General features: G+C 38.3%; 1 pseudogene; it reads right to left on the bottom strand.

The window, feature by feature from the left end:
- Positions 1 to 3,097: 3,097 nt before the first annotated feature.
- The window catches only part of LOC103257981, a 444,400-nt pseudogene continuing 433,530 nt past the window's right edge, over positions 3,098 to 13,967 (bottom strand).

Below are 13,967 nucleotides of genomic sequence, written 5' to 3' on the forward strand. Positions count from 1 at the left end.
CCCCCCCCCCCCCCGGCGGGCCCCCAGGGGGGGGCAGCCACAACCCCCGCTTCCAGCACATTCTTCTTTGTTCAGCCTCCATGCCATGGGGAGGCATTCTAGAGGTAACGAGCAGCAAGAGAGGTCACCGAGACCCAGATTTCCAGGTCAAGGAAGCCAATGTGAAAGGAGTTTTGAGGAGGCTGAGATGAGCAGTGTAAACCACCCAGCCAGCTGAGGAAAGTGGAGGTCCCCGGTCACTGCTGGCCCAGCAGTTTTGTTAGATTTGGGGCAGTTATCAGAGCTACAGGGAGCAAGAAGGAGGCTCTTGGAGGAGAGAGAGGCTGGACTTGGGCACAGGGGCAAAAGTGGATGGGATGTATGGAAGAGGCCAGCCTCCCAGCCACCGGAGAGCCAGAAAAATGCCACGTCAGGAGACACAAGGGTGCTGGATCTGCGGGAGGCATGGGAAAACATGCTTAGACAGTTGTCATCTGGAGTTCCTCTCTAGTGTGCTGGGGTGTTGCTAACGCAGTCAATGAGTCAGAATATCCACAAGAGATGGGCCTCCCTACAGCTCTTTCTACAGAAGATGGAGCGATTGCCTCCGTTGACTGCACAACAGAGGGTTGAACTGGGTGGGCACTCGGGTGCCTTCTGCTCTTTGGCTCTCCTCGGAAGTAGCTGGGTATTCCTCAAGGGGACACAGGGAGCCTTGGCCCTGGGTGGCAAAGTCCCCAGAAGTGGAGAGATGCTGATCCCCAGCACAACTGGCCAGAAAAAGGGGTCGTTCTTATTTGTTGTACTAAGTGGGAATTTGGATTTAGATTCATTCATTACACACACACACACACACACACACACACACACACACATACACACGTGCGCACGTGTGAGTACATGCATGTGTATTTCTTTCTTCCTCTTACCATAAACAACAACAAAAAACTCACATGGATTTGGAAGATTTTGAAATAGTAATTTAAAAACCACTTAATATCCCATGAAATTCAAGCTGGTAAATTGAATGGACAGTCATATTAAAATATTTCATTAGATGCTTTTTATGCCAAATTAAGCAGCTGCAATTATATTGATATTCAGAGTCTGCCTTAATCTAAAACTATTTTAATACTTTTTCTAATTTAGCATGATTAATTCTTTCACTTAAGAACATACTCGTTTTCAAGTTTTGATTGTTTTCCTACTTTGCTGCTGTGACTTCTCTTTGCCTGAATATTTAATTCACAAGGGATTGAAATTCAAGGGGATGAAATCCAATTTTTCAGGACATTTACCTGCCTGGGAACAAGGTTTTACTCTTGTTTCCACAACAATTATTTTCTCTGTGTGGCAGACCAGGCCTTTGACATATTAACTATAAAGCAACTCGATGCATTAAATATATACCTACAACCTTGAAGCCGAGAAGGCCATTTTTAAAGAGATTCTTGAATTGGTTTGCAAGATTAATATTTTGCAAGATTAATATTCAGAGAAAAAGTTACAAGTCTGTGTTTTTCAAACTGAACTACTGTCTTTAACATAATTTCTGTTGCCAGTAGGGGGACCAGACAGAGAGGGACCCCATGTTCAGGCGAAGAAGTGGCTGATTGGGGAAGCAAAAAGAGAAGAGAAAATATCTTCATGTTTGCCAGCACTAACAGTTTTTCAGCACAAGGTTCATCAATGGAATCATTAGTTCTGTGTTTGTAAAGAATTGGGCTTTTTAAGTCAAAACAAATGTGTCACATTTTGGATGGCTTACGAAATATCTGTTTTTTGCCTTGCAACTTTTCTCTCCTAACTGGGTTTTATTTTTTTACAGTGTACAAGTTGCAGTGTCAATTTCTTTCTCCAAGATGCACCAAGCCGTTGTAGCATCAATTACTACAACAACTTCTATCCATCCAGACACTAATGTCATTAGTCCATGGAGAACCTTTTGAAATAATTTACAGAGAAACTGCCTTTACATGCTCAATGAAAAATGTGCAGCTATAGTCAATGGAATTTGAATCACAATTCCACCACATGTGGGTTGGTTTTATTTGTGCTATTTATTAAACAGGAAGAAGGTGATGCAGTCAATTACAAAGCAATTACCTGAGCAGTTACTGCAAACCTGGGCCACATGGTGATGAGAATGCTGGCTCCCCAAGAAAAGTCTGCCCTTGACTGCTCTTTCTAACACTCACGTGGCACCCAGAGCCCACCCTTAGAGTCCTGCCACCACCATCACACTCAGCAGCATTAGCCAGAGCTAAGCTGTTTCTGCAGAAACCTCTTCTTAAAGTCCTTCACTTTGGCTACATGCTGCCACATCCCTACAGATGTCATACTTGGGACAGAAGGGTGCTGCCACATAAGCAGGGAACTCTTCCAGCACTCCCTGAAAGGGGAAGCTGACTAGATGTCACCTTTGGCATTTCTTCCATCGTGGGCACAGTTCAGAGAACCAGAGAGCTTCTGGCAGGTTGGCAAGCCGGAAGGGACAGAGGAACTGAGTACCCCAATGGGCAAGGGGCACAGGGAGGCATCAGGCTGGGAAGACCAGTCACTGGGTTTTGTTTTCTGCTTCTTCGTAAGACCAAGCATCTCTGACATTTGTGAGAATGAAGGCACCCGAACTGAGATGGTCGGTCTGGGAGCTGCTGGGTTTAACCAGTAACCAGCAGGCTCCTTTTCTGGGGCCATTCACTCCTTCTCCCTCTGGACCTGGCTGCATGGAGGCCACTCCCTCTCCCTGCTCTCCCTCCCAGCCCTGGGGAGAGGAGGGGACTCCAGGATACTAAGAGTCTTTCTGGCAAGTCCTTTCCTCTCTGGTCCAGGGACACCAGCATCAGTAACCCGAGGCTGTAGCTCAGCCATCTCTCATTCCAGGGAACAGATGCAGGGGGGACAGCTTTCAGAGTCCTGATCCTGCCTCAATTTGGGGCATTTTAGCATTCAGGCTGACAAGGTCCCAAAGCCCCACACTGTGGGCTCTGGAAGTACCAAAAACAGATGCCAGAGAGAGAGAGAGCTTGGCCCTCGGCACAGTGAAGAGCGGGGTTGGGGGCCAGGAGGTCATCTCTGCAGAAACCTGACCATTTTGTTTATGGTGTTCTGACAACGCTCAGAGCCGCGCGGAGCAGATGCTCCTCATACTAAGCTGCTTGACATTCTGCCGAGAAGGTAGCTGCGGTTCTGCAAGGATGACTTGTGTGACATTGACAGCTTTCGGGGCTGCTGGTCCCCTGGCTTCACTGCTCCAAGACCTGAGCCATCTGTAGCCTCTCACTTCTTCAGCCTGAGGCCCAGAATGTCAGAACAGGAAGAAGACTTGAACCAAAAAAAGAAAAAGAAGAAAAACAGAACCAGGACCACCTGTTTTAATCAATGAAAGGAGAAGCTTCCCTTCTGTAAATCTGCATCCCACCCCAGTCAATCTGCCACGCAGCCGCCGGAATGCCGTTTTCACACTAATCAGATGACGATGATGACACACCGCCTGTCTCGTTCTCAGGCCACATTTCAAAAGCTTTCACACAGCCCAGGGGACTCTGTACGGCCCAGTGCCCACCCTGCTCCCCCCGCCCCCTCTCGCATCACTGCTCCCTTCAAGCGCTGCCCTCCAAGTACACAGACTGCCCATGCTTCCTCATGCCTCAGGGCCTTTGCATAAGCTTGCCCCTGCCAAATGCTTTCCCCCTTCTCCTCGTAGCCTCCCCAGGCCTGCTGACTGACAATCTCTGAAACATCACATCTTCACACCTTCCCTCTCAGATCTTGGTCAGATCTTCTCCTCTTGCTCTCAGATCTTACAGATAGTCCCTGCACTTTTTCCTTATGATGGTAATCATCGTGCTTTCCTGCAATTGGGTGATTCAATTTCTCTCTTTCTACCAGACCAGAAGTTCCATGAGGGCCAGGACTTTGTACAGCTTCACACCATACCCTCTCTTGGCCCTTGAATGATGCTCAGTGAATGTTTCTGGAACGAATGAAGCCCAGAGCCAGGGCAATTAGAAAAAGAAAGACTGACAAGTGAAGTCGAAAATCCATGACTGTAGTCAGAAAATTGAGCGGGGGAGTTAGGATGAGTGGCATTGGAACCATGGCTCTGTGTTGAGTCAGGTGCTTTTGGCAATTACTTAACCTCTCTGAGTCTCAGTGTCTCATTGGTGAAGCATTGCAGGGTTGTGGTAAAATTAAGATAATGCATGAAAAACACTTATTGTAGTAAACGGTAGCTTCCATTATAGTTGTTGTCAAATGGCTGATGGCAGTTTGAAACACTCCTCATTACAAAACTCGGCGAACACACTGAGGGTGAGCCTGCAGTTCCCCTCCAGGAGCTAGATGTGTGTGACACACACACCCATGGTGATGTGGTACAAGTGATTTTTACTGAACAAAAGGTTTCACCCATCACTGAGTCAATAACACTAGGCATCAAGTTGTGTGTCCTGCCCTGGGCCAAGACCTGTGGAGTGGGGCGCTTTTGTTAATCAGCAGAACCTCTCTACCATCACTGGTGCTGGTGTACATTAACAGTCTTTCTGTTGGATACACAATGGCTGTATGTATCCAGTATTTAAGTGACCCTACCCTTTAACACGACACTGCTATCTCATTTCTAGGAATATACCCACGGAAACAATTAGTCAAGTATGAAAATCCTGGCACATAGTAAGTCCTCAAATATTTGTTGAAAGATTACTGAATAAATGCTTAGATCTTACAGTGTGATTTCTAATGGCAAACAGAAGGAATAGTCTCTATGTCAGTAAATAGGTTAAGAATACGGTATCACACAGAGCCTTTAAAAAAAGATGCAAATCATTTAATGTGAAATCAAGTGCAAACACAAATGCAAAATAGCATATATAATTTACATTCCCATTTGAGTTTAAAAAAACAAGTGTGTGTATGTGCATGCATGTGAAACACATTCAGAAGGATGGACACCAGGGGCCATTTCATCAATGGGATCTAGAGTGAATTTAACCTCTTCCTCACCTTTCTATATTATCTGATTTTTTTTTTTTTTACAGTGACTGAATACTCATTTTGAAACCATTAAAAAAGGGGAAAGTGTTCTCATTTTGAGAAGGAGGAGACAGAGAGGAAATGATACATGGTCTCTGCCATGGAAGGACTTCTTGGGAAACTCAGGCTAACCGTAAGTCAATTCAAGAACAAAAATGAAACAAGTTCTCACAAACACACACACACACACACACACACACACACACACACACACACACACACACACACACCATTGCTAGGGAAGATTAATTTAGTTCTCTAGTTTGACTACTAGGCAAGTCCAGAAAGTGAAACCTAAAATTTGCCTCCTTGGACTATCAACTCAATGATACCAATATCACATCATTTTGATTACTGTTGTTTCAGATTAAGTATTGAAATCAAGAAACACAACTCTTTTAACTTTATTTTTATAAACTCTTTTAGCTTTTAAAAGTCTTTTATCTTTTAAAAAAAAAAAAAAGGCTGATGGTATTTTTTTTTTTTTTTTTTGAGTTGGATTCTTACTCTGTTGCCCAGGCTGGAGTGCAGTGGCAAGCTCACAGCTACCGTAGCCTCGACCTGCGAGGCTCAGGTGATCCTTCCGTCTTAGTCTTCCAAGTAGCCGAAACTACAAGTGTGCGCTACCATGCCCAGCTAATAGCAGTGAAGCTATTGATCAATTTGGAGAAAACTGCCTTATAAACAACACTGAGTTTTCCAATCCATGCACATGGTACACCTCTCCATTTGTTTAAGTCTTCTTTAATTTCTCTCAGCAATGTTTTATAGTTTTCTGGGTACATATTTTATTAATTTTATCCTAAAATATTTCATATTTTATGAAATATAGTATTTCTTATGTTGCAAATTTTATACTTCTCTACCTTTATTTTCCCATTGTTCATTGCTAATATATGGAAATATACTTTTTAGGTATATTGGCCTTGTTCCCTGTGGTCTTACTAAATTTATCTACTAGTTCCAGTAATTTTTAATAGCTTCTTTAGCATTTTCTATGTACATACTTGTATTGTCTGCAAAAAAATAAATAAATAAAATAAAAGAGTTCCACTCATTTCTTTTCCATCTGTGTGCCTTTTATTTCTTTCTTCTAACTTACTGAATTTCCCAGGACTGCCAGTACAATATTGAATAGAGGTAGTGAAAGTAGACATATTGCCATTGCCTAGTCTTGGAGAAAGTGTAACAATACACTATTGAGTATGACATCAGTGTAGGCTTTCTTTAGATACCCTTGATCAGACTGAGGAACTCCCTTCTATACCTAATTGACTGAGAGGTTTTTGAAAAATCATGAATGGGTATAGAATTATCTCTTTTTCTGCATCTGTTGAGATGATTATATGGTCAATATCCTTTATTCTATTAATACAGTGAATTACACTGATTTTGAAATGTTAAACCAACCTTGCATACCCTCAATTAACCCCATTAATCATGGTGTATTAACCCTTTTACATATAGCTGCATTCTATTTGCTTATACTCTGTTATGGATTTTTACATCTATGTTCATGAGAAATGTTGGCCTGTAGTTTTCTTGGAATGTCTTTCTCTTATTTTAGTATCAGACATACTAGTCTCATAAAATGGACTGAGAAGTGTTCCATTATCTTAAACTTTCTGAAAATGTTTGGTAAGGCTAGCATTATTCTTACCTCAAATGTTTAATAGAATTCACCATGGAGGAGTTTTCTTTATGGAAAGATTTTAAGTTATAAAAAATTACAAATTCAATAAATATAATAAAATATGCAATATATATAATAAATGTAAAGCTATTTAGACTTACCCTTTTAGTAATTGTGCCAACTACTAAGTTGTACCAATTTTGGTAATTTTTGACTTTCAATAAATGTATCCATTTCACCTAAGTTGCCAAATTTAATTCCATAAGTTATAATGACATCTTTTTTTGTTACCTTTATGTGTATAGCATCTGTAGTGATGTATCCTTTTTATACATTATATTAATAATGTGTATTTTTCTCTTTCTTAATCAGACTAGCCATAGTTATATCAATTTATTGATCTTTGAAGAGAGACAGCTTTTGTTTCATTCATATTTCCAATTGTTTGTCTGCTTACTATTTCACACATTTTATTTGTATTTTTTTTTTTTTTTTTTTAGTAGGAGTCTCACTCTGTTGCCCACACTGGAGTGCAGTAGCATGCTCCCAGCCACCGCAGCCTCAACCTGCTGGGCTCTGGCTATCCTTCCACCTCAGCCTTCCAAATAGCTGGAACTACAGGCACATGCTACCACACCCAGCTAATTTTTTGATTTATTGTAAAGATGAGGTCTCGCCAAGTTGCCCAGGTGGGTCACGAACCCACAGGCTCAGGCAATTCATTCACCTCAGCCTCCCAAAGCACAGGATTATAGGCTGAGCCACTGAGTCTGGCTTTATTTGTATTTTAACATTACCTTTTTTCTACTTACTTTGGTTTTAGTTGGTTCTTCTTTTTCTAGCTTCTAAATGTGGCAGTTTAAGTCATCTTTTAAACCTTTGTTAATATCAATTAAATTTATTGATTTTAATGTAAATATAGTATAAGAATTTAAGACTAGAAATTTTCTCCTAAGGTCTGCTTTACTTGTATCCCACAAATTTTATATGTTGAATTTTAACCTTCATTTCAAAATCTTTTCTAGTTTCCTTTGTAATTTTTTTCCTTTTACCCTTAGCAATATGTTGTTTAATTTCCAGATATTTGGGAATTTTTCAGATACCTAGTTTGCTATTGAATTCTAAATCAATTCAGTGACTGTCAAAGAAACAGTAATCCTTTTAAATTTAATGAGATTTGTTTTATGGCACAGTATGTAGCCTATGTTAGTAAATGTTCTATGTGCAAAAAAAGAAAATGTTCTATTTGTGAAAAGAATGTGTATTTTGCTATTTTAGGGTATTTGTTTCAATAATGTCAGTTAGATCGAGTTTTTCATAGAGTTACCCAAGTTTTCAGTGTCCTTACCGATTTCCTGTCTACTTGCTCTATGCATCACCGAGAAAGAAATCTCCTATTGTAATTGTGAATGTATCTATTCCTCCTTTCAACTCTGCCACTTTGGCATGTATTTTAAAGCTGCATAATTAGGTGCACTCACATTTAGGGCTTTTACGTCTTCCTGAGGAACTGACCTTTTTTATCATTATCAAGTGGCTCTCTTTGTCTTGAGTAATATTTCTTGTCCTAAAGTCTTACTCTGCTTGATAATATAGACACCTTAGCTTTCTTATGGTTAGTATTTGCACATTCTATTTTTCCCAATCTTTACTTCTAATCTATCTGTGCCCTTATTATTAAAGCGTTTCTTGTAGAAAGTAGGTAGTTGAATATTACAGGTTTTGTCTAGCCTGATCATCTCTAACTTTTAGCTGGAATGTTTAAGCCATTTACATTTATGTAATTATAGATTTAGCTGAGTTCATCACTTTCGTTGAGCTCTTTCTTTTCTATTTTTCCTGTTTCATTTTTTTTCTTTTCCTAACTTCATTCATTTGAGTGTTTTTGAGTATTCCATTTTATCTCCTCTTTTGGCTTATTAGCTGTATCTTGTTTTTAGTGGTAACTCCAGGATTTGCAATATATACCTTTAATCATAGTACTCTATCTTCAGAAAATATTATAGCACTTCACCAATAATGTAAGAATCTTTCAATAATACACCTCCACTTCCTCCTGCTTTCCTTTTTATCATTGTTGTCATACACTTTGCATCTATATAATATTATCATTTTGTTTTATATAATCAAAATTATTGTAATACATTAGTGAGATATAATTTACATACCATAAAGTTCACCAATTTAAAATGTACATCAATGCTTTCAGTATATTGACAGCCTATAAAGCCATCACTGTAAGTCTAATTCTGGAACATTTTCATCACCCCAAAAATAGATCTTATACCATTAGCAGTCACTCCCCATCTCCACTGGACATACTTCATTCTTAGGCTGTTATTAATCTACTTTCTGTCTCTATGGATTGCCCTATTCTGGATACTTCATATAAGGGTATCACATACTATTGTGACTGGTTTCTTTTACTTAGAATAATGTTTAGAGAGGACATTGCTTTGATGAACTCTAGTGTCTCCACATGGCTCCTTGAGTTATGGTCGCCATGTTTTCTCCACTTTGGCCCCCACCCCTACCTTGGGGAAGTGAATCAATCTCTCTCTCTCGTTTGTTTTCTAAATAAATGTTACTTGAAAACTTAAAAAAATAAAAGAATAATGTTTAGAGAGTCATCCATGTTGCAGAGCCTATCAGTACCGCATTCCTTTCTATTGCCAAATAATATTTCATGATATGGATATACCACATTTGTTCATTAGTTGATGAACTTTTGAGTTGTTTCTACTTGTTGACTATAACTAATAATATTGCTATGAATATTTATGCACAAGCTTTTCTGTGAATATAAGTTTTCATTTCTCTTAGGTATATACCAATTAGTGAAATTTCTGAGTCTTATAGTAACTCTATGCTGAAGAACTGCTGTTTTCCACAGGAATATCATCATTTTATCCCTATCAGCAGTGTTTGATGGTTCCAATTTCTCCATAGGCTTGTCCACACTTGTTATTATCTCTCTTTTTTATTATAGCCATACCAGTGGATGTGACATGGTATATCACTGTGGGTTTATCTGATGATTAATGATGCTATTAAACAGTTTTTCATATATTAATTGGCCATTGATATATTTTCTTTGGGGTAATGTCTATTCAATGTATGTGTCCACTTTTAATTGAGTTTTTAAATTTTTATTATTATGTTGTAATAATTCTTCATATATCCTAGATACACGTCCTTTTTCAGATTTTTTTTTGTAAAATTTTTCTACCAAGCTGTATGTTGCCTTTTTGCTTTCTTTCTTTCTTTCTTTTCCTGCTTTTTTTTCTGAGTTGTAGTCTCACTCTGTCGCCCAGGCTGGAGTGCAGTGGCACGCTCACAGCCACCCCAGCATCGACCTGCTGAGCTCTGGTGATCCTTCCACCTCAGCCTTCCAAGTAACCAGAACTACAGGCACACATTACCATGCCTGGCTAACTTTGGATTTATTGTAGAGACAAGGTCTTGTCAAATTACCTGGGCTGGTCTCGAATCCGTGAGCTCAGGCAATCCACTCACCTTGGGCTCCCAAAGTGCTGGGATTACAGGCTGAGCCACTGAGCCCAGCCATTTTTTCACTTTCTCAATGGCATCTTTTGAAGCACAAAAGCTTTTAATTTTATTGAATCCAACTGATCAAGCTTCTCTTTAATTCTTGGCTTTTGGTGTTAGACTACAAAACTGTTTCCCAACTTGAAGTCACTCCCATGTTTTCTTCTATGACTTTTACAGTTTTAGTTCTTATATTTAGATCTGTGATCTACTGTGAGTTAATTTTTCTGTATGATATGAGAAAATTTCTTCTTTTGCATGTGTATATCAAGTTGCCCCAGAATAATTAGCTGAAAAGACTATTCTCTCACAATTAAATTGTCTTGACCCTTTGTTGAAAATCAGTTGACCGTAATTGTTAAGGTTTGTTTCTGGACTCTCAATTTTATTCCATTAATTTATATATCTAACTTTGTACCAGTACCTCAGTGTCTTCACTACTATAGCTTTATAATAAGTTTTTAAATTAGAGAATTTTTAGTCCTCCAACTTTGTTCTTTTTAAGATTAGTCTAACTATTACAGGTCCCTTACATTTTCATATCAAGTTTAGGTTTAGCTTGTCAATTTCTTTTAAGAAGTCAGCTGAGATTTTGATAAAGATTGCAATGAATCTGTAGATCAACTAGGAGACTATTCCCTTCCTAACAAGATTAAGTCTTATGATCCAACATGGAATGTTTTTCTATTTATTTAGATCTCCTTTAATTTCTTTCAAAAATGTTTCTATAGCTTTTATTTTATGCAAGCTTTTGGTTTTCTTTTTTAAAAAATTTATCTCTAAGTATTTTATTCTTCTAAATGCTATTATTTATAACTGGAATTATTTCTTAACTAGATTTTCAAAGTTTTTATTGTTAGTGTATAGAGATACAATTGAAGTGTTCCCTCCTTCTATTTTATGAAATAGTTTGTGAATATTTTGTGTCAACTATTCTCTAAATGTTTGGTAGAATTCACCAGTGAATCCATCTGACCCTTGACTTTTCTTTGTTAGATGATTTTAAAGTTAATATCTCTACTTGTTTTAGGTCTATTCAGATTCTCTATTTCTTCTTGAGTCAATTTCAATACTGTATTTCTCTAGGATTTTGTCCTTTTCATATAAGTTCTCTAATTTGGTGGCACACAGTTGGTCATAGTATTCCTCTTATAATCCCTTTACTTACATAAGATCAGTAATGAATGTCCCCTCTTTCCTTACTGATTCTTGATTCTTCTGTCTTCCTGCCTGCCTGTCTGCTTGTCTGTCTGTCTGTCTATCTATCTATCTATCATCTATTTACCTTTTTGTCAGTCTGGCTAACAATTTTCTAGTTTTGTTGATCATTCAAAAAGAACAACTATTTCATTTTTTCCACTCTAATTTTTATTCTTACCTTCTGTATTAGTCTGCTCAGAACTCTATAAAATAATGCCACACATTGGGTGGCTTAATCGACAGAATTTTGTTTTCCCAAATTTCCAGAGGCTAGAAGTCCTTGATCAAGGTGCAAGTGAACATGGCTTCTGGTGAAGATTCTCTTCTTGACTTGTAGGTGGTTGCCTTCTTTTTATGTCCCCATTTGGCCTTTCCTCAGTGAGTACTCACAAAAAGAGAGTGAGCTCTCTAATGTTTCTTCTTAAAAGGATGCTAATTATATTGGATCAGGGTCCCACCCATGTGACCTCATTTAACCTTAATTACTTCCTTAGAGGCTCCATCTCTAAATATAACCACACTGGGGTTTATGTACTCAGCATAAGAATTTTGAGGGGTACACAGACATCCAGTCCATTGGGCCATCCTTTGGCTCATTTTAGGTTTAGTTTTCTTTTTCTAGTTTCTTGCAGTAGAAGGGTAGGTTATTGGTTGTGATCATTTTTCCTTTTTGATATAGACATTAAGAGCTATACATTTTCCGTAAGTTTTAGTCAATTATATTTTCAAGGAAATTTTTAAGAACCAAAAGAAAAGTATCTTATATTTACTCACACATTTACTGGGTTTGGGTTGCTGTTGTTTTGTTTTTTGTTTTTTTGAGATGGGGGTCTTGCTTTGTTGCCCAGTCTGATCTTGAACTACTGGGCTCAAGTAATCCTCCTGCCTTAGCCTTCCAAATAGCTGGGACTACAAGTGCTCCTAAATTTTTGTGTATAAATATGAATTTTCATCCTGTAATATTTTCTTCCAGCCCAAGGAACTTCCTTTAATATATTTTGTAATAGAGTCTGTTTAGGAACAAATTATCTCAGCTTTATTAAATTGGGGGGGTCTAAAAATGTTTTTATTTTATCTTCACTCTTGAAGAATATGTTCACTGAATATAGAATTCTATAGATTTGCATTGTCTTCTAGCTTGCAGTGTTTGTGATAAGAAATCAGTGGTAATTCTTATCTTTGTAATGATATGTCTCTTTTCTCTGCCCAATTAAAAAACTTCCTCTTTGCTGCTAGTTTCCAGCAATTTGATTATATTTCTGGATGCTATTTTCTTTGTATTTCTCCTGCTTCATGTTCTGGTTCATTGAGCTTCTAGAATCCATGACTTTCTAGTTTTCAGTAAATTTTTAAAAATCTTGGCCATTATTTCTTCAAATATTTTTCTCCTACTTGCTCCCTATGATCTGTGCCTCCAATTATATGTATGTTTGATCACTTGATATAGTTCTTTAGTTCACTGAAACTCTGTTATGCTTTCCCTATCATTTTTTCTCTGGTGTACTTAAGTTTGAGTAGTTACTATTGCTTTCTCTTCAGGTTCACTGATCTTTTTTCCTACTGTGTTCAATCTACTATCAATCCCATTGTGACAGCCAGACTCTAAAATGGCCCCCAATGAAAACTGCCTCCTGGTATCCATCCCCTTGTTTAATCTAGTATGCTGATTGTGGGCATATTGATGACTTGCTTCTATGGGACATCACATCTGTGATTAGGTTACAAAGGACTATAACTTCTGTCTTGCTAGCAAAATCTCTCTACTGAATTTTTGGCTTGCTCGCTTTGATAAAGCAAGCTACCACGTTGGAGAGGTCCATACAACAAGGTCACAAAGGTGGTCTGTGGCTAATAGCCAGTGGAGAACTGAAGCCCTTGATCCAATATCTGCCAAGAAACTGAATTCTTACAACAACCAAGAATGCTTAGAAGCAGATCCTTCTCAGTCGAGCCTTCAAGTGAGACTGCAGCACTGAACGACACCTCAATTTTAGTCTTGTGAGAGGCCCTAATGCAGAGGACCCAACTAAGCCACATCTGGATTTCTGAGCCCTATGAACTGTGAAATAATAAACATGTGTTGTTATTTAAGCTGCTAGGTTGGTGGCAATTTGTTACTTATCGATAGGTAACTCATCTGGTAAACTATTCACTTTCAATATTGTGTTTTTCAATTCTAAAATTTTTATTTGGTTATTTTTACATATTATTGTTCTTATTTCACTCTGTTCATCTTTTTCTTTAACTAATTGAGATATTTATAATAGCTGTTTTAAAGTTCTTATCCTCTAATCTCATATCTATGTTTTCTGGGGCTCTGTTTCTACTGATTGCTTTTTCTCCTGGATATAGGTCATATTTTCCTCTTTCTTTATGTGTTAGTAACTTGTTATTGAATGCAGGGCATTGTGAATGATCTATTGTTGAGTGTGGATGGTGTTGTCTTACTGTAAAGAATGTAAAATTTTGCTTTGTCAGGCACCTGCATTACTGGCGGAGCATATTGCTTTTGTGTTGGTTTGTTCATGTGCTTGTTAGGGTACATGTAAAGCAGCCTTTACTCCAGGGACAG

Source organism: Carlito syrichta, unplaced genomic scaffold (genome assembly GCF_000164805.1).
Source record: "Carlito syrichta isolate Samal-C Ts95f unplaced genomic scaffold, Tarsius_syrichta-2.0.1 Scaffold301924, whole genome shotgun sequence".
Classification (NCBI taxonomy): domain Eukaryota; kingdom Metazoa; phylum Chordata; class Mammalia; order Primates; family Tarsiidae; genus Carlito; species Carlito syrichta.